Raw genomic sequence first — 21,744 nt, forward strand, 5'->3', positions numbered from 1 at the left:
CCGCTCTGGCGCTGCAACATGTCGTAGCTGCCAACTGGGGAGGTGGGAAAAGAGGCACACACACACCCATGTAGAACTACATGTGCACAGAAGCCCAAGCTGGATTGATAAAGCAATACTTTTGTTAGGACCAACTCAAAACATTACATTTACCACCTGGAGAGTAGCGTTACCAACCTCTAGGTAGAGCCCAGAGTTTTCCCAGAACTACACTTGATCTCCAGGATGGGGGCCACGTGGCCTCTCATCTCTGTGTGACCCCCTCTCCCCAAATCTCCAGGAATGTCTGCAGCCAGAATTGGCAACCCTGCTGGAGAACTGGATATTGGATGCTCTTAAAGTTTCTTGGCCTGGATGTCAAAAAAGATAACATGGGGGTGAGGTGGGGGTTGATGGCCTTATGAGAGTGGCTGGCAGAAGCACAGTCAGCAATAATTGACCGTCTGAAGATGGGGTGCGATGAGAGTCCCCAAAAGCCAGGGAGGGCAGCTAGCCATTACGTTTCAGCATTTCAGAAAGAACCTCTGTTTAATAGGGACAATATTCTCGTACCTTCGGACATGCAGTGAAGATCATTGTGCTGTGGTGGCAGCTGCTGCCAAAGCAACTTTTTTAAAAATCAGCACAACTAATCAGATGCCTTGCTGTGCCAAATCAATGAACACTTGGCAGACACTAGCCAAGTTATTGGTGGGTGCCACGGCACCCTCAGGCACCACGCGGAGGACCCCTGCATTGATGGATTTGGTGTTGTGGATCTACTCAGCAGACTTTATTGTGCTGTTTTCAGGCATGCACAACCTTGTGGGCTCCTATATTCTAAACAACATCAACTCCCCCCCCCACACTTCTTGTTTATTTATTTTTATACCCTGCATTTCCTCCCAATGGGGACCCAAAGCAGCTTAGATCCTCCTCCTCTCCTCCCTTTTGTCCTCACAACAACCCTGTGAGGTAGGTTAGGCTGAGAGTTTGGCTGGCCCAAGGTCACCCAGCCGGCTTCCGTGGCAGTGCAGGGAATGCTGGGTTTTATACTCTGGATGCTCAGGAGTTCAGCTCAGGTGCCCATTCAAGGAGCCTGCAGGGAAGAGAGCTCCTCCCCCTCCCTTTTCCCATTCCAGGGGACAGAGAGGTAAAAATGAAGTAATTCGTAGGCTAATAAAGGGGTGAAGCATGAAGGCCAGCGGAGGCATCTTTGCCTATTTTCTGCTTTACCCAAATATCCCGGATTGGGAAAGAGGCAACAGGAAGAAGACATGGGCTTTAAGGAGAGGGAAGCCATTCTTTGGGAGGTTTACCCATGGCAGCCAGGGAGGCGTTAGGAAGCAGCCATTCAAAAGAGTCATCCTTTAGAGACGCCGCCACGCACTGGCCCTTGGTCTTAAAGAGGCATGCTTTAGCCATTCAGGAAGAATATTTGAACTGAAAGGAACATTAAACCTTGTCCCAGTTAGATCTAAGGATAAAGTATGCCTGGATACCTATAAGGTTTTCAGCCTCCAGGCGGTAGCTGCCGATCTCCTGGAAAAACACAACTGATCTGCAGGCCACGGAGATCAGGTCCCCTGGAGAAAATGGCTGCTTTGAAGGGTGGACTGTACGGCATTGTAGCATGCTGAGGTCCCTCCCCAAATCCGCCCTCCCCAGGCCACATCACCAAAATCCCCAGGAATTTCTCAATCTGGAAATGGCAATCCTACACCGATAGGATTGTGCTGTAGTTGTAATTCCACTGTGCTCTTCCTCTATCTGCTCTATACATCAAGTAAGAAATATTCTTATTTCTATTACTGGAATTGTTTAGTCTCCGTGTTGACAAAAAGTCTCCTGCCTTGGCTCATGCCTAGGGTTCCCAGGTGCCTGCTGATGGTGGGCAAACGTTCGGGGATTTGCCCCTCATTCGCCAATCGCCCAGTGATCAGTAGGAAGGGTCAAGCTCCCAGAGCTTGCCTGCCATTGGCAGGCACTTCAGGGGCACACCCCACGCCTGCGCTTCCAATCAGTGTGATGACATCGCTTCTCGAAGTGACGTCATTGTGCCACCTGCAGGAGCGTTCCTGCACTTTGTTTGGGGCCAATTTGGGCCCCAAACAGGGCAAGTCGGCCCTGGACTAGCAAAGCAGATCCTTCATTCTCTGGGGGCGGGAAACGAGTTCCTGCCGGTTCCTTTTATTACGGTGTTAATAGCCACACTGTTTTCTCCTTCTTCCAGGGTGGGGTGTCCTTTGAAGAGGTGGCTGTGCATTTCTCCCAGGGGGAGTGGAGCCTGCTGAGCCCAGCCCAGAGAGCTCTCTACAAGGAAGTCATGCTGGAGAATTTTGGGAACGTGGCCTCGCTGGGTGAGGGTCCTTTTCTCTTTGGCTGTCTCCTTTAAGCTGAGAGGAGTGACCTTGGGCACTTTGCAGTGCTCTGCAATAACATCCATGATGAGTCAGGTCCCCAGGTGCCTGCTAGTGATGGAAAACTCCCAGTGCCTGCTAGTGATGGAAAACTCCCAGTGATTTGCTTCCTTGTCCGCCAATTGCCCAAGCCCCCAGAAGTTGCCCGCCACTGGCAGGCACCTCAGGAATGCGCGCTGCCCATGTAATTGATGTCATTGCGCCACCCGCAACCAGCTCTAAGTGTGGATTTTGGGGACACCTTCCTTTCTCCTTCACTTCTGCCAGGTGCCTGTGAGGGAGGGTTATTAGGGTCTCTTGTGGGGCCCCAGATTGACCAATTCCCTTGGCCAGAAATAGTCAGTGGGTGGCAAGGGTGAATAACCTCAACCGTTAACAGGGAAGGAGACGTTAAAGTATTTGATGAGGTTTCTGGGCCTTTAATCGTAGCTGGGGTGTGTTGGGGGCCTTGGAGAGTGACAGAAAAGGTGCCTTGGTTAAGGACTGGCCGCGTTGCCATGGGAATCTGCTCCCATGTCTCCGAATGGCATTTTGCTTTATCTGGGTTGATGGAGTCGCTGTTCCTCTGGCTTCAGTTGGCCCCGTAAATCAGGGAACTTCTGAAGCATCGTTCCCACGGTTTGTTTGGAGGGGAGGGGTGTGTCTCCGCATAGCAACTCCAGTGGCTCCCCTTTCATTTCTTAGTTCCCATCCGGGCAAGTAATCCGTGCATATCTGCTAATGTCACTCAGATTAGCTTTGCGGTATTTGTCAGAGACAAGGAGGCTTCCAACTGCTGAATATTTATGTCGCACAGAAGAGCCATAGTTGTGTTTCTTCCCGAAAAAGGTGCTGTGGTGGGCAAACCTGACCTCATCTCCTGGCTGGAGGAAGAGCAGGAGCTGTTTCTCCACGACTCAGATGAAGAGGAGGGATTGGCAGGTAGGGCCCATGGTCTGTAGTGGGACTTTCTGATGTCTGGGAGCTCTGGGGTGGGGAGCAAAAAAATCCACAAAATGGCTGACTCAGAGGGCAGTGCCAACCACAAAAACTATCAGGGGGTGAGATTATTAATAAATCCAATAGGAACTCTTCAGCACTTCTGCTAGAACCTCAGTTTAACAGGATGCCTTTTTAAATGAACATATTGTTTAAAAATACAACCTCTTTTCATCCGTTACATGGTGAAGATCCTTGTGCTGTTGGCAGCTGCTGCTGAAGCAACTTTTTAAATATCTGCACAGCCCATCCAACCTCCAATGGCCAATCAGAAGGCCTGATAGGCCAAAGCCCCAACAGGCCGCTCCCCTTTTCTGAAAATACGCAGCTGGCTCCAGGAAAGGGGTTGGCAGGGCCCATCTTGGAGCCCCCTGTTCTAACAGATTGATCTGCCTGTGGTCCACATATAGTTCAAATTGGATGTTCCTGTCCTACATTTCTATCAATTTCCGGAAATCTGACCGTGGATTACAACCACTGCCTCACAGCATGAAAACTGCACCTGGACATTGCCGCCATCTGGTTATATAGTTTAGAGAAAGGTTGTCACTTGTCAATGAAATACAAGAATTGCTCCTCAAAATGACACACAGACAGATTTGTAGCCTTCGGTGCCACGTAAGACCCCATGGCAATATAGTCTGTCTGCCCATAAATTCTGGCATTAAATGCAACATAGTTCTTTTTATGTCATCGTTGTATTTATTATACTATTAATGTATTTTAATTTTTGTTTATTATATTACATATTTATTATGTTGTTATATATTCTATAAATGTATTTATTTATTCTAAATTTGTAGATTTCAGTTCATCATCTGATCTGTTCTTAATAGTAAAGGCTGTCCCCTTCTCTGCTTCTTAAATACACGTAGTACAGTCCAAATTGTTTGATGCCACGGAAGGTGAATTTTTTAATATTATTTTATTTATTCGACTTTTAATCCACTCACTCCTCAAGTGGGCTCTGAGCAGATTACAACAATATAAAATTTAAAACATGGTAGCATAATAGTAGAATCACAAGAAATATCAAGACAGCAGCACAGAGACAATGGAACAACCTTCCAATGTTGACAGAGCCCAAGGGGCAGGGTGACCAGTTGTTATAGCAGCAGAAACCGAGGAGGCTTGCTTCTCCCTATGGCAGGAGGTTGGATGGGTGGCTCACCCGCCTCAACCACCATATGCCTGGTGGAACATCTCTGTCTTAGAGGCCCGGTAGAATGATAGCAGATCCCGCTGAACCTGTGGGTAGAAATCATGAAAGAGTCTGAAAGGGGGGGGGAGGTCAGGTGTTTTATATAATCTTTAAAATATGCCTTTAATCTACTCCGTTTAAAGATCCCTAGATGAAGCAGCATGTGACACCCTTAGGAGTTTCCAGTGTATCGCTTTCCCCTTGCACTGTCTGCTTTTTCTTGCTCTTTTCCGTCTAGTTCATTGCAGAGCAATGACCTCAAGTTCTGCCCCTAACATCTCTTACTACCTGTATGAGGACTTTGTCCTCATAGTTGCTTCTCTTGAAAAGCATTTGAATAAGCTCTAAAATGAGATGAGGGGGATTGTTAACCACCTTAGGTCCAAACTTGCCTAGGAGATAGGCAGGTATATAAACAATTTGAATAAATCCACAAATTAAAGGTATGTGCAGCTTGAAAACGTGAAGCTTCCTTCTGCCAAGCCAGACACTGGTCACTCCAGCCAGGTATTGTCCACTCTGGCCGGCATATGCTGTCAGCCAAGGTTGTTTCCCATCCCTGCCTAGATTCTTAAAGTAGAGATGCTAGAGATTGCACCCTGGGACCTTGCACTTGCAAGTAATATACTTTATTTATTATCTATTTACTTGTTATCCATGGTCTATGTTTCTCACTAAGAGCCAGGGCGGAGTATCGCAGCCAGTACAACGATCTATCGAATAAGCAACATAATTAGACTTGGATTACAACAATCTCAAACAAAGCATTAAGAAACATGACGCAAAGCAATTCCAGACTGCACTCGTGTGAATACAGGTCTTGTTTTTCAAAACCCCAGCAGATGGCAGTGATGAATATGATTCACCCTTTGGCAGAGGAAGTGGGGGCAAGACCATTGAGGGTCAAGTTGGAGGGTTGGCCAAGAGCCCTGACAGATGTCAGTGAAGAGCTGGCCCTCAGGGGAGGCAGGGGCACTTTTAAAGGAGACGGAAGGTGTGGGGCTGCTGCTCTTTCTGCTGTGGGTAGAACTGAAGGTGAACAGGAGGCAGTTCATCTCTGCAGCCAGGGAGTCTTCTTGGAACAGCTATGAAGCAGAATAACACTATAGGGTGTGGGCTCGATGAAGAAGTCTCACAGGAACGATGCGTGTCCTTTGGCTTTGTTAAATTTAACAGTCTTTCCCCCCTCTTCTTCTTTTCTGCAAGATGGAGACCTAGGTTTTATTTCTCCAATGAGAGATGCTGGGCTTCAGGAGATATTGTCTCTTGATCTTCCTAGAAGGGAAGAGAGAGCCTATATTATTAAAGTTTCGAGGCCAATCAGCTGAACTATGCCTGGGAAGAAAGTCACTGGCTTTCTTCGCCATCTTGTGTCAGCTGACTCCCAGTTCACATCAGAAAAGCATCTCTTGACTAATAATTGACACCGCGAAAGCCATTCCCCCACCACTGATTTTTAACTCCTTATCAGTCAGCAGACTAATATGTCACAGAACTGGGTTCTCCACTCAATTCTTTGCGTGTGTATAGACACAAGCTTTTCTCTTCTTGCATTCTCCACATCAGTTCATTTAGTTCATTCTCTGACTTACAATCTCTGTTTTTTTCCCACCACATTGTTCATGCCATGTTTCTCTTTCTTTGAACAGGAGGCATATGGGAAACAGTGAATGAAATGAAAGAGCAGCCAGTGACAGACAAAGAAGATACCTATCCACATGTGAAAGAGCATGTTGAATATTGTGATGCCCTGAGGAAGGAGCAGGGAAAACATCCATCTAATGGAAGATATAATTCTGGTATTTTAAGGGGTAGTGACTCTCATGAAATTCCACTAACCCCAGCAGTATACAAAGAAGACAATGGGAATATGAGTCCATCAAGTGGAGAAAATTTTTCTGAAAAAACAGACATGAATATGCATTGGAACAGCCATAACAGAAAGGAAATATATGAGTGCCTGAAGTGTGGGAAAAGCTTCAAGCAAAAGGCTAAGTTCACTTTCCATCAAAGAATTCACATGGGGGAGAAAAAATACAAATGCCTAGAGTGTGGGAAAAGCTTCAATCAGAGTGGAAATCTTACTACCCATCAAGCAGTACACACAGGGGAGAAAAAGTATAAATGTCTGGACTGTGGGAAAAGTTTCAGTCGGAGTTCATACCTTAATTCCCACCAAATAATTCACACAGGGGAGAAACCATACAGATGCCTGGAGTGTGGGAAAAGCTTCAGCCAGATTGGAAGCCTTACTTCCCATCAAAGAATTCACACAGGGGAGAAACCATATAACTGCCTGGAGTGTGGGAAAAAGTTCAGTCAGAGTTCACACCTTACTTCCCATAAAAAAGTCCACACAAGGGAGAAGAAATATAAATGCTTGGAGTGTGGGAAAAGCTTCATTCAGAGTGGAAGCCTCACTTCACATAAAAGGATTCACACAGGGGAGAAAAAATATAAATGCCTGGAGTGTGGGAAAAGCTTCAGTTACAGTGGACATCTAACTGCTCATAAGAGAATTCACACAGGGGAGAAACCTTATAAATGCCAGGAGTGTGGAAAAAGTTTCAATCAGAGTTCACACCTTACTTCCCATAAAAGGATTCACACAGGGGAGAAAAAATATAAATGCCAGAAGTGTGGGAAAATCTTTGGACGGAAGGATAAGCTTACTTGCCATCAAAGAATTCACACAGGGGAGAAACCCTATACATGCCTGGAGTGTGGAAAAAGCTTTAGTCAGAGTGGAAATCTTACTTCTCATCAAACAATTCACACAGGGGAGAAGCCGTATAAATGTCTGGAGTGCGGAAAAGGTTTCAGTCAGAGTGGAAATCTTACGTCCCATCAAAAAGTTCACACAGGGAGGAAAACCATAGAAATGCTGGGACTGTGGAAAGACCTAAACTCAAAGCAAATTGGATTAGAAAATTAGGAAGCAACATGATGAAACAATATTTGTGGTAGGCATCCTCGTCTGATATGAGAAAATTGTCGGCTCCTCTGTTTTTGCTGGGTTTTTAAAATCATTTTCACTGGTCAGTTTCGACACGCCGAGGAAGATGTTTTAGGGCACATGAGAGAGATTTCCTATTTTTAACATCTTTTTAATGATATAAATCTCCTGGATTGCTGACTTGACTTCTGCAAGTGATTGGCTGAGTAACGCGGCAAAGAGGAAGTGATGCACAGATAACGGCTAACCATACCAGCCTCCTTCCACCCTATGGCAGATGGACAAGAGAGGGGACGTCAACTACCCTTCTTATAAGCCCTGTTGAGGGGCAATGCATTGGAACCTATGAGAAGCCTGTGTCTGAGTTATTGGTTGTTTTGGAGAGTACATCAGTCTTTGAGGGGTCCAATGCTTCAGATTTGCTCCACCTCTCCTTACTCTCCTGTCTCCCACACATCCTGATGAAGAGAGAACCACTATCCTCTAAGTGCCTTCAGGGGAGCTGGGAGAAGTTTGTTTTCCCTCCAACTGGGAGAATGGCTTGGGAGCTTCCGTTCAAAGTCCGTGGCGTTAGTGGCTTCCTCACAGGCATGTGATTTTGTGGTTTCCCCATTGCCGGTGCAGCCCCAGATAAAACACAGCAGCAATGGGGCTTCCACACATCTGGTTTCCTTTCATTTTCCCTGCCCCCAATCCCCCAGTAGTGGGCCACCAGGGCAATCGACACTGGAATATCATTATGTCAATATATCATTGTAACAATAGGTGTAGCTTTATTTTATTTTTTTAAAGTAAATCTTTAGACTCTTCCCTTGTGAAGATGTGCCTTTCCCTTTGTATCTCAGCAAGGGAAGAGGCTATAGAGTTACTTTTATTTAAATGAAAGCTGCAAATGCAAAGAATGTGCTACATCTAATGTTCCAACGGTATATGGATATAATGATATGCTTGTGCCACTTCTTAACAATTAAAAGGACAATTCAAGTGGCATGGGGAGGAAATGACTGCCACAGGGAGAGGGGCAGGGAAAATGGCTGCCATGTTGATACCTTAAATGGGGGTCTCTTTGTAAGCTGGAGGAATTAGGGGGAGCAGCAAGACAGGGTAACTAACAGAATCATTCCCTTAGAGGACTCTCTTTGAAAAAACCAGCCAGGTGCATAACAGAAATGATGTTTATTAAAGGGAAGTAGGGAGGCGAACACACAGAGAACACACACAGCGTACACACAGAGTTAACCAGAAAGGCAGTGAGGAAGAGGGAAAGCAGCTTTGGGCAAAGGTGATATTTAACAATCTAGGCGATAGAGGACGTCTGTAAAGAGTAGCGGCTGAGCGACCAGCGCTTTGCAGCAAGAAGAAGGCTCAGATATGATCTGAGAGTGTGTGGATGGGTCCCAGAACCCATATGAGTCAAAAAGCACTTCTGTTGGGGATTAGCCAACCCACCAGGATGTACATCTTTGTGTGACTGGGCAGTAGGGTAGAATGCTTTGGTTTCTGAATATAGCTTTGATTTATGGTCATTTGGATTGCTGGCTGGACATTCCTCAACTTGCCTCACTTCTGGCCAAAAGATCCTGTGGCACCTTGGCCGCCTGGGTGTCTGGGTCTGATCACCCTGAGGCTCGGCCTGTATGGAGCTTGGAGCATTTTGTGCTGAGGAGCTACCTTTCTTTTTCTGTTCCAGCGCTTAAGCAAAGAGGAGGGCCTAAGTCAGGGGGTACCTGTCTTGTGTCATTTGCTCTGGAGATTCAGTGTACGTTTATTTTATTCCCTCTAATGATTTTGTTAGTTTCAATTCAATCTAGTTCTTTGAAACTCATTCCAATTAACGTTTATTTGGCTCCTCAGCTCTTGCTCTTTGGTCTCACATAGAACATTTCTGTCTTCAACCCAGAGGCCACTATTTTTCCTTAGCTGGTGACCTAAATGCTCAGATGAGGCATTGGTTAATTCTAGGTGGTGGCCTTTAGATACTCATTACTCCTGTTGCTGGCAGCAGATCCACAAAGGATCAGGTAATAAATTTTGCAGGTTCCTGTTTGCTCCAATTTGCACCTGATTTTGGCCTTGGGATAGTAAATGGCAATCATCATTTTGATACCATGAGAGATTTTACTTACCTCTCCCTTAGAGGGTCCCCATCTTATTGATTATGTGCCTGTTTCACTCCCTAACCCTCCCCCATTGAATATTCCCTCTTCCTTTCCCCCTCCCACTTTGGCATCAGCTTCTAAGCTCAAGCCAAGGAGGTGGAATCGAAATGTAGCTTCCAGGGACTCCAGCTGTTTGCGGATATCTTTCTCTTGGGCTGCAAAATGAAATCATCTCATCTACTAACCGCAACCATTATTAGAATCCATTCTTTCAGTTGATGCATGAGCTATAACCTAATTATTCCATGCCTTTGGTCCATGCTAGAACGTCTTCATCTTATTTTAAGAAGAGATGGGCCTATCATCATTTCAACTCATCCAATTCCTTTTCTTCTCTCCCTTCCTACATGAAGTCTAAAGATTTCTATGAAGACCAACTTAAATTTTGCCAACCATATTATAGAAGAGTAGCTTTAGTACTCACAGCTGAGAACCTCTGCAGAAAGAGATAATAAATTATTTTGACGGAGAGTCTCCAATGGCCTTAAAAATGCTCATCCATTTACTGATCTGCAAATCCCTCCTGCCCAGTGATCAAAGAGCATCCCTTTAATAAATTACTCAAATGACTATTACGGATATAGCCAGAAATATAGGGGAACAGTTGCTGGATTTGACCCGGATGATAGAGGCTGTCTTTGTACCCAGAAACAGAACTAGCTTGACCTCACGGCTAGATATGCCAGAAACAGAGTGTAGACAGCTAAAACAGAATCGCCTTGGAGACGGGCATGAAACAACATAGTGGCACTATTGAATAGCCTTTTAAAAATTTTACTTCATTTACTTCATTTCTCCCCGATGGGGACCCAAAGCAACTTATATCATTCTCTTCTATGATCACAAAAACCCTGTATACTAGGCTGAGAGAAGCTGACTGGTCCAAGGTCACACCCAGCAACCTTCCATAACAGAACGGGGAATCGAACCTGGGTCTCCTAGTCAGTCACTCTAGCCACTACACCACACTGTCTAGAGTGACATTGTTTGGCCTTGTGTCGATTAGAATAGCTGTTGAAGCCATCTTAGTAGGTACTATGTATGGAGGCCTGAGAATGGCAAAAATGTTCAACTTCACAGAAGTTTTAGGATGTGTGTATTGGTTAAGGGCCAGAAAGATTCATACCTTTGAGGAAATTGTAATCACTATTTTTACATAGACTTTGTTAAGATAAAAAGTAGCAAGAATGAACTAACCATTTTCATATATTTTAAAATGACATTTCAAGTATAGCTAACCGTGTATGCCGTTTGTAGTCGTAAGATAATTAATCAAGAAGGTGTGCACTTATTGAGTGGAACAATTAGCTGTTGTTAGACGATGCTAAAACCCTGTACATATGGGAAGTAGAATTGATCAGGAGCGTCTGTCTAAAAGGGGCTCCTTGCTTGTGACTTGCTCCTCTTAGGGTTAAAATACTTTCATGGACTCGTGTAATTGCTCTCCTTTTATGATCTCTGTAGCTGCGATGGATGGTATTATTTTCTTCCGATTTAGCTCATGTTAAGAATGCTGAATAATTATGCTTTAATATAAAAGCTCAGAACGAAAGTATTTAATAATACTTAATAATGGTCTTTATTTGTGTGGTGGCGGCACAGAGCGTTCTCAAGTCATAGCTGACTTACAGAGACCCCTGGTGGGGTTCTCATGGCAAGAGACTAACAGAGGAGGTTTTCCATTACCTGCCTTCCTTGGAGGTCTCCCATCCAATTATTAACCAAGGCCAACCCTGCTTAGCTTCCAAGATCTGACATGATCATGCTTGTCTGGGCCAATCAGGTCAGAGTGTTTACTTGTGTACTATACCACTAACAGACCTACAACATAATTGCCAGGATTTAAATGACCTGATACAGGAAAGCTAACTAGATGCTTAGAGCTTCTAAAGTGTGCACCCATGTCTGAATCAGGCCTGACCAGAGTCATTGGGAACACTACGATCATTTCCCTTTCTCTCAATTGGGAACCTGTAATTGGATGAAAACATCTCATTAAATCATCTAAAGACTGCTAAGACTCCTTGGATATATTCTCCCAGACCTACTTAAAGCTGACCCCTCCTCGGGGTCTCCAGTAATTGTGAAATTATTTACAGCAATTGATGAATCCAGGAATGGACCCCCCCTTTCAATCTTTGGAGGCAGGCTATTGTCATCCCAATTTATGTTTTAAAAAAGGGAGTGGAAAGGGTCCTTTTTCTGTTTGGGGCCAAATATGCCACTCCTCTACTGCTAAAATTGGAAACATGGATGAAGAATTCCTCTATTTTGGGGCTTAAGGAAAGAGAATTAGACTACGCCTCACGCTGAGGTAAGTTAGGTCGAGAATGTGTTCTGGGCCCAAGATCAGCAAGCAACTTCCAGTAGCCGAATGGAGATTTGAACCTGGATCTCCTTGTTCCTAGTCCAGTATTCTTACCACCACACCATACAGGCTCAGTTAGCTCAGGCAGTTTCTCAAACCCCCTTTCTTATGTAAAGAAAGGGATATTCTCTCCACCCTCTGTGACGGCTGTCTCCCTTTCCTGTCTCCGGGTAGTTGCTGCCACCATTGTCCCTGTAGTGGGCCCTGGTTAGGCGGGACTGTCTCCCAACCCCCCTCCTCTGCTAGTGGGCCCAAGCAGTTGGGGGACTATGTGGAACAGAAGATCTTTCTTCCTTCATAAATTCCAAAAAATATTTAACTTCCAACTATACACAGGCAAATATACAGTGAACGGAAGTAATAATACAAACTAAAAAGAAACCCCTACTCTCTCTGCCTCATGCCCTAATTCAATGTTGTGTAAGGCAGGCCCAATCCTTTGGTACCTGGGGTTACACTAGATCTACCTCTCCCCTCGGAGCCATCTCTCCCTCAACTCTCCAGCCACCAACTGTCAACTTCCAACTTGCACTGACTCGCTCTCCCTCCAATCACATCCTACTCCAGAACTGGCCCCTCCCATAGAAAGTTAACTCCACAAACAAAATGGCGTTTCTCTACAATTATCATCATCATCATCTGGATCCTGATGCAGAGAACAGAGTAACCTGAGAAGGGGAGAGCTACAGTCTTTGGAGATCTGCCTAGGCACAAAAAGCCACTCAAAAGAACCAAACAAAGACAACGTCCCCGTATAACAAACTATGAAGTGTTTTTAACCATACTTCAAACAATTCAACAACAGTTTGCTAAGACCTTCACAATCTGTATGCTGTGTATGTAGCTCCTTACAGAGAAATGGAGCTTACAAGCTCCGTTGTCGTCGTCTTTGTTTGTTACCTTACCCGTATCAGCCCTTTGTTGTTTTACTCAAAAGAACCAGGCATGCTTCCTAGGGTGCCATTTCCAAATTGGGAAATTCCTGGGGTGGTGGGAGTGAAGCCTAGAGAAGGCAGGAACCATGCTGAGGGAAATGGTATAATTCCATAGAGTCCATCCTCCAAAGTAGCCGTTTTCTCCAGGTGAACTGATCTCTGTGGCCTGGAGATCAGTTGTAATTCCGGAAGATCCTCTCTTTCTTGAATTCACTTCCTGGAGAGGAGCTCAGCCCCCTGACAATCTCTTTGGATTGCAGCCGATTGCTTCTGGCCTGGGTCCTCCTAGCCTCTGTTGGAAGGCGGCTTGGTGGCCTGGGACTCAGGAACTGTGCTGCAGCACGAGATTCTGCAAGAAGACAGCACTTCCACCACGTCACCCAGAGGGCAACCCCAGACATTAGCTGAGAGTACACTTTTACTGAGCCGTCAGTAAGTCCCCGGCTTGTTAGGCCAAAGTTGACACTTTCAGGAGAGAAACCAGTTCAAATTGGCGGATATTGGGGTGACCTTCCTACACCTATCTCCCTCGCACCGGCCAAGTGATTGCAAAGAGGAGGTATTAGGGCCGCTTGTGGGACACCTGAGTGGCCAGTGTCATTGTCCTGAGTATATTGGGAGGGGGGCATGGAATGACTAATGTAATCCCTGCAGGAATCTCAATGGGGAAGAGTGTAGGGGGGACCTTGGGGGGGGGGCTTGGAAAGCCTCATTATTGTCCTGTTATGGACCAAACACTGGCTGTTGGTCATAGGTGGGTTGTATGGGGGAGCTTGAAGAGCTACAGAAAAGGTGCCTTGATTCAGGGTGGGCAGGCGCTCCCATGGGAATTGGCCCCTGCCTCTCAGAATGGCATTTTGTTCTATCTGGGTTGACAGAAGATGGTGTCCATTGTGCACCCCCACCCCCAGCTTCAGATGTCGCTGGGCTCCAGGGAAGTCCTAAAGCATTGTTCCCAGTGTGTGTTTGTGGGGGGCAGGCGGAGGTCCTGGGATAACAACTCCACTGGCTTCCCTTTCATTACTTATTTCCCAGCTGGGCAAGTGGTAGATGCCGGATGGAGGAGCTTTGGGCCAGCATTTTTACCTGTGGAGGGACAGAACCAAGGTGGCTTCAAACTGCGGAATAGTTATGAGTCATAGAAGAACCATGACTGGTTTTTTCTCCCCTCGCTGGCAAGCCTGACATATCCTGGCTGCAGCAGGAAGAAGAGCTTTTTCTCCAAGGATCCATTGGCTTTGTAGTGGGACTCTCTGGCTTCTCAGAGCTTGGGACTTGTTTCCAGAGCCAGGTATTTCCAGTCCAGAAAAGAAGGCTGCGCTGATCACCCAGACAAAACAAAGAGCAAAGAAAGCTGATGGTACAGTGGGAAAGCAAGACGTTTAATGATACTATGGAAAACCCTATGCTTTTCACAGGTTGCTTTATTGTTTAAGCCAGCAACACTGGTAAAATGCAGTCATCTTACCAATTGGTATGTGCGTGTGTTATGTGCTGTATGCGCCTCCGACCTATGGCGACCCTATGAAGGAAAGACCTCCAGAATGTCCTATCATTAACAGACTTGCTCAGATCCTGCAAACTGGAGGACGTGGCTACTTGAATTGAGTCAAGCCATCTCGTTTTAGGTCTTCCTCTTTTCCTACTGCCTTCAACTTTTCCTAGCATTATTGACTTTTCCAGAGAATCTTGTCTTCTCGTGATGTGACCAAAGCACAATAGCCTTATGTTAAAAACAAAATCAAAAACAGTCCCCTGCAGTGTTTCCCAGCCTTCTTGCTGTACTGCGGTGGGCCACTTGCCACCCCCTCTTGGCTAACATCTTCCCTCATCAGACCCCCCCCCCCAAGCTCCTACTCAGTCTCTTGGGTCAGCCCTGAATGGGTCACCATCCAAAATAAATTTGGACTTGTGGATCATCATGCCAAAAGGGTTGGGACCCCCTGGGTTAAAGCAAGACTGCCCACAGTCCCAGAGAGGTAAATTGGGGGAGTGGGACGAGGAAGCAATTTCTTGTTGTTCCCACCACCACCACCCCAAACACACAGAATAGCAGCCTTTGTATTCCTCACGTTGCTATTTGAATAGCTGAAGAGGGATCTAGTGGTCAGGGTCTCAAAGAAGCTTGGGGTGGGGAAGAGATATGTGGGGGGGGGCTGCAATGCAGAGAGATTGGAGAGGGGGAGAGATTCCCTCACCCAGTTCCTTCCTTGCCTCCCCCCCCCCTTTCCTGGACTCCCGCTCTTGCATCAGAGAGGGATGCAAGAGTTAGTCCCTTTGTGCTAATGCAAGACAATTTGATGATGGACGCTTCCATGTCCAGGGTGCGGCACTGGAAATCTCTGGCTGGCCGGGATGTGCGAGGAATGCCCTGAAAGAAGCCCCCGAACTCGCCACTCTCTTTGCACCGAGGCAGGAAGGGTTAAAGGCAGAGACTCCGGAATCCTAGAGAAGCAGCCGGGAGGGAAGGCGAGCGGGATTGTGAGGTCACTTCCGGCTCATACCCCGCCTGCCCTTCCATTGTGGGGAGTCGACCGTTTTGCCTCAGCTCCGTCCCGGGCAGATCTGGTGAGTTGGGCGCAGGAGGCGGCGGCGAGGTTGCGGCGCAGAGGGGGCAATGCTGGGCAAGGGAGGGGGGCCCCAGTTCTGCCCTAGATGGGACCTTGGGGTGGGGGGCGCCTAGAAGGGAACCTCTCTGGAGAGCTGGAGGGGGGGGGGCTTCTTATGGACAGGCCACTGGGCTCAACCGGCTGCAGAGCAGGGAGCAGAAGGCAGGGACCGGCGCCCGGTTTTCTCTGCGCAGGGAGAAAGGGCAGGGCAGCCATTGCCATTCCGTTCCAGGGAGGATCTGGAGCCTGCGCGAAGGACCTCTGATCGTTCAGGGGGGTGAAGCCAAGGGCCAGCTGCAAGCGACGCCGCGTTTGCTCTCAGAGGGATGCGCCCTCCAGTAGAAAAACACCCTGCCCGGTTTAAGATGCCGCCCTTCGCTCGTGAGTTAAGGACCACAGACCTCACCAATACTACCCGCTGTCTTAAATATGTGCCCCTCTGAGCCACCTGCGCTTTATGCGGTCTGATGTCAGCAGCCCTAGAATTGCGCATGTTCTGCTCCAGCATCTCTTCAGCTCTGTACTGGATTCTTACTTACGCTGTATCTTTGTAAACTTGTGTTTATTTACCCTGTGGCATTCTTTATGGAAATGTCCTTGAAACTGACTGTACTGGTCTCACAATGTGTAACCCGCCTTGAGTCTCAGTGAGAAAGGCAGACTATAAATGACATAAAATATTCTGTACTATATATTTTCTATACCAATGTTTGGCTAAACATTAGGGAGAACTTCCTGACAGTTAGAGTGGTTCCTCAGTGGAACAGGCTTTTTGGGGAGGCGGTGGGCTCTCCTTCCTTGGAGGTATTTAAGAAGAGGCTAGATGGCCACCTGACAGCTGTGATGCTTCTATGGGCCAAGCTACACATGACGAATGACACTTGAACAGGAAGTGTATTTCTCCCTGTTCACTTGCCCTCCACTCAATCCACTTGCCGTTCAAGTGTCATTCGTCATGTGTAGCTTGGCCCTATGACTCAATATGAATGTATGCAGATGAGAGGAGGGAGGGGAGGAAGGAATGAGCCGGTGTTCGCCTCCCATAGTCCTTTCTTACATGCCCAGGGTCATGACAATGGCCACTTTGGGGTCAGGAAGCAACTTTCCTCTAGGCTGAAGATACTGGAGGGTTGTGTTTGTTTGTTTGCCTTCTTCTAGGCACAGAGCCAGGTCACGGGGGTAGAAATGCCCTTTCCAACTTTGATTCCTTGTCCATATTTCTGTCTCATATTCTCACTGTCTAGTTCCAAGACTGGCTCACAAACCTCCAATAATACAATTCTTCTCAAAACCATTGAATCCTCATTTTTTTTTTAAAAAAAAACCTGAACAACAAATATATTTTCAAACATTGCACTAAAATGGTAAAATATTAATGGCTGGTCAGCTAAAACATGGGAAATGATCACAGGTCAATATTTTGGCCTGCTGCCAAAAACATAAAAGACTCAGTGCTAGGGGAACAGATGTGGGGAGGGAGCTGTGGTGCCACAACAGAAAAGGCCCTGCCTCTTTAGAAAGTGGGGCCACCTAGGACCTCCAAGATCGATCTCCATTGGCAGAGAGGATCCTATGGGAACGGGTTGTCATTTCCGTATCCTGGGCTTGGATCACGAAGGGCCCCACAGTTAACCAGCAGCACTTTGCATAAGCCCTAGTAAAGACCCAGCAACCAGTTCAGTTTAGCTTGTACTCATTCAAACTTCACCACTGGCTTCAAAGGCAACACCATGTGGAAGACATGGCAGTAGTCTAGCCTGGTCGCTGATATATGGTGATAGGGTGTGAACTGGTGGAGATTGACCAAGAAAAGGATCTTGAGGCTGGCTGGATAAGTCACAGAAAATGTAGACTCACAAAGTCAGTATGCCGTTATATAAACTTCGGATAATAGCACCAGCTTCTCATTGGCCCATCTCAAAATGGGTATTTTATATCAGCAAAAGATGCAACAAAGGGTAGACATGTGAAGGCCTTACTGTCACTTTAATACTGGAAGTAGCTGAAAATTTGCTTATCAAAAACTAAATAAATTTTTTTTCTCTCTCCTGTAATACTAGAAATCACCCAAAGCAATTAATGGGCAGGAGATTAAAGGCAGACCAGGAAAAGAGAACATCACTTGCTGTAATCTTAACTTCTGGGATTTCTTCTAGCCTAGATGGCTCTGGAAAGGGGGCTGAACAGATCCGTGCTAGAGGAGTTGTGATGCCTAAAAGGAGCCTCTCTGTGCTGTCCTGCCTGGAGACTGCTGGGGTTTGCTCATAGTTTTGTTGCCTTCACAGGATTTGGGAGCTCCACCCAGTTCACCAGTTCAGGCCCTGAGAAAGAAATTGGGAACAGAACAGCGAGTTCCATTAGCCAGGTTGAAAGCTGACGTGATAAGATGGAAGAGCACCAATTATCTGTCCTCGGAGCAGGAAAACTTCATATGCTCCAAGATGTGAAGGAGGAGGAATTCTGGGAAAGCTCTGCGCCAAAGATCACGAGTGGGGACACATCCAGCTCAGAGGCACAGCACCAGATCTTCAGGCAGTTCTGCTACCAGGAGGCTGAGGGGCCCCGGGAGACATGCAGCCGCCTCCACCGTCTTTGTCATCAGTTGCTGGAGCCAGAAAGGCACACCAAAGAGATGCTGGACCTGGTGATCCTAGAGCAGTTCCTGGCCGTTCTGCCCCCGGAGATGGAGAGCTGGGTCAGGGAATGCGGGCCGGAGACCAGTTCCCAGGCGGTGGCCCTGGCGGAAGGCTTCCTCCTGAGCCAGGCAGAGGACATGAAGCAGGAACAGAAGGTGAGACAGGTTCATCTTTGGAACTGTCTTCAAACTCCTCCCTTTTCTAATGCTGAATTTTCTCTGGAAATCAGATATACCCATGCCTTTCCTTCTCCCCACTCCTTTTTTCAGGGTCTGTCGGAAGGGGCCGCTGATTTCCTTGAGGCAGAGGAGGCTCCATCAGACCCCAGGCAAATGTCGCTCTTTGGAGAAATACCATGGGAGGGTGGCGGAGGTGCCAGCTCGCCGGGTAAGGATGAATGGGGCAAGTGTCAGTTTGCCCTCCTTCTCTGAAGTTAAATCTGTGTTGTTTCCCCGTGACAGTGATTCTCCGGGTAGCTGTCTTTGCCGTTTGCAAATGCAGAGGCATTGATAATATTGCATGTGTATATATTTTCCCCACACTTTCTTTGCCTCAGGTCTGAAAGATTTTGCACCCCCCCTCACACTTCTCCTTCCTTAAACAATCAGTAACTGGCAGATCAGTATACTGCAAGAACAGGGCAACCATTTATTGCCACAATCTATTGGTTCCCACCTTTGTTTTTTTTAAAAATATGTCTCTAATCCTTTTCCTTCTGGAGTTATAGAGAGAAAGATGCAGGATGAATATTTCCCCCTTGACAATGAAAAGATCTAGGGACTTACTTTTTTTTAAAAAACGAAAGCAATATTGCTATCACGATCCATCAGTTGTTGATTTTTTTAAAAAAAGCTGATGAACGGTGTATAGCTGAGGCAAAGAAAACGGCACCAGCTGATTAACGGTGTATAGCTGAGGCAAAGAAAACGGCACCAGCTGATTAACGGTGTATAGCTGAGGCAAAGAAAACGGCACCAGCTGATTAACGGTGTATAGCTGAGGCAAAGAAAACGGCACCAGCTGATTAACGGTGTATAGCTGAGGCAAAGAAAACGGCACCAGCTGATTAACGGTGTATAGCTGAGGCAAAGAAAACGGCACCAGCTGATTAACGGTGTATAGCTGAGGCAAAGAAAACGGCACCAGCTGATTAACGGTGTATAGCTGAGGCAAAGAAAACGGCACCAGCTGATTAACGGTGTATAGCTGAGGCAAAGAAAACGACACCAATGGGAGTGAAACTGGCTGTAAGTGCACTTTCCTGTCCCCAAAAATAATACAAAACTAGGTCTGGGAAGGATTACACCCAAGCAGAAGGAAGCAGGGAAGCAAAACATACAGCAGACAAGGTCAGGTCGAAGCTCTTGAAAGCAGTACTACAGCTGGGAAAACACGGCAGAGGAGGTATTTTGAATTTTATTTTGTCAGCTTTGAATAGCGATGGATTAAATCATGTTTTGTAAGCACCTTGTAAGCCACGAGGGAAAACAGAATATATATACACATACATATGTTTATTTAAACAAATCAAAAGACTGAACTATGCTGTCTGCTCTTACATTTCCCTGAAAGCCTCTCTAAAGACGATGTTGTTTTCCAGCTTCACTTGTGATTTCAAAATGTCTCAAATAAATGAACTCTTCAGATGTATTTTGAATTTTTCCCCTTGAATGAAACATTATCTCCCAGCACTGCTTCTCGGCTACGGCCCAGGAGGTTGCTGCAGTTGAGAGGCAGAGCGGTTGCTTTGCATGCAGAAAGCCCCTGGTTCAATCCACGGTGTCTCCTCTTAAAAGGATCTTGGACGTAAAACACCTCCTGAGACCCTGGAGAGCCCCTGCCAAGCAGACTAGACAAAACCAACAGTCTGGCTCAACATAGGGCAGCTTCCTCTCTTCAAAACTTGTTCATTTCAAAGGTTAAAACTTTGTACATCCAAGAGGTTTTTGGAGCCAAGATTCAGTGTGGAGAGATGGTGTTTCCATACAGGAAGCTGAAGCATCATGAATTCTTTTTTTTTAGCCCTTATCTCAGGGCACACCTTTCCCCCCATCAGCCCTCCATGATTCCCTCCCCAGAATTGTGATCCACCAGTTGCTGGCATTGGGGAATTTCAACAAGGAGCAGGGCTTTTGGGGTGGTGGCTCCAGAATTCTCTCTTTGCCTGGAGCATCAGATAATTTAGTCCCATGCACATCTGAGTGTGTGAAATTGCTTCTGTCTTGTAAAACAAACGAGGGACTGATCAAGCAGTTGGATTTTGTTTTGGCAGTTTTTATGCCTCACGGTTGTGATCGTGGCGGGTGATACTATGTGATCTGCTGTTAATTTAATGCTGCTGATTTGGTGTTTTTTTAAACTTTGTTTTTATGTCTTCAGAACTGTTCAGAAAGGTAGCGTAGAAATAAATCAGTGGGAATGCTCAGACATGCAGATCTCAAGACTGGAAGAATAAAAAACTAACAAACAGAATAAATCAGACAGTCTCAGAAAGTTCTTAGCAGAGAGAGAGGGGCAGAAGCTGTGTGACCTTAATGAACGAGGAGGTACAAGTTAGAGAAGCCAATAGGGCCCTCAAGGCCAAAAGCAGCTGCTGGTCTATAGCCAATGACCACCATCATAAATATCTTCTGTCGTCTCTTCGTTCCTTCACAGGTAGTGGAAGGGCACTGCCTGGTGATTCTTGGCCTCCTCCTCTCTGTGGAAGACCAGAAGCATCAATTGTGCAGCCAGATGAGGTAGGGAAAGGATCCTAGAAGGACTGGGAAAGACCCCAGGTCCCTCTGATAACTTCCACAGGAGCGCTCCCAAACACCTGACCTTCACTCTCTGATGAGACTGTTACATTCATTACCTGTGGGAAAAAATTGTTTCCTTCTTTCAGGGTTTGGTGACGTTGGAGGATGTGTCTGTGGACTTCTCAGAGGAGGAGTGGAGTCTGCTGGATCCGGGCCAAAGGGCTCTACACCGGGAAGTCATGGAGGAGAACCGTAGGATTCTGGCCTTTCTGGGTATGCCTCTCTCTTTGCCTTTTGTGGACAAATATCAAATGCAGGGATTTCTGCTGCTATTGGTTTGTATCAGTGTGCTATAGAGCTGACCTTGAGGACCAAGGTACTAGATCAACACTCTTTAGAGATAAAAACAACAACAACAACAATAATAACATTTGATTTATATACCAACCTTCAGGACAACTTAGCACCCACTCCGAGTAGTGTACAATTTTTTATTATTATCCCTGTCCCCCCTCAACAATAATCACCCTGAGAGGTGGGTGGGGCTGAGAGAGCTCTGGAAGAGCTGCGATTGAACCAAGGTCATCCAGGTGGCTTCAAGCGGAGGAGTGGGGAATCAAACCCGGCTCTCCATATTAGAGTCCTGCTGCTCTTAACCACTACACCAATCTGTTCAGTTTGTTCAGTTGCGATATTTATTTGTAGCCAGTCAAATTGAAGACCCGTGGGCAGCAGATTTAAACTTCTAATTGTACAGATAAGATG

At 46.4% G+C, this 21,744-nt stretch overlaps 1 pseudogene; it reads left to right on the forward strand.

Annotated features, from left to right (window-relative positions):
- The window catches only part of LOC129327910 (zinc finger protein 91-like), a 224,141-nt pseudogene that overhangs the window by 711 nt on the left and 201,686 nt on the right, over positions 1 to 21,744 (forward strand).

This window comes from Eublepharis macularius, chromosome 4, assembly GCF_028583425.1.
Source record: "Eublepharis macularius isolate TG4126 chromosome 4, MPM_Emac_v1.0, whole genome shotgun sequence".
NCBI classification, from domain to species: Eukaryota; Metazoa; Chordata; class Lepidosauria; order Squamata; family Eublepharidae; genus Eublepharis; species Eublepharis macularius.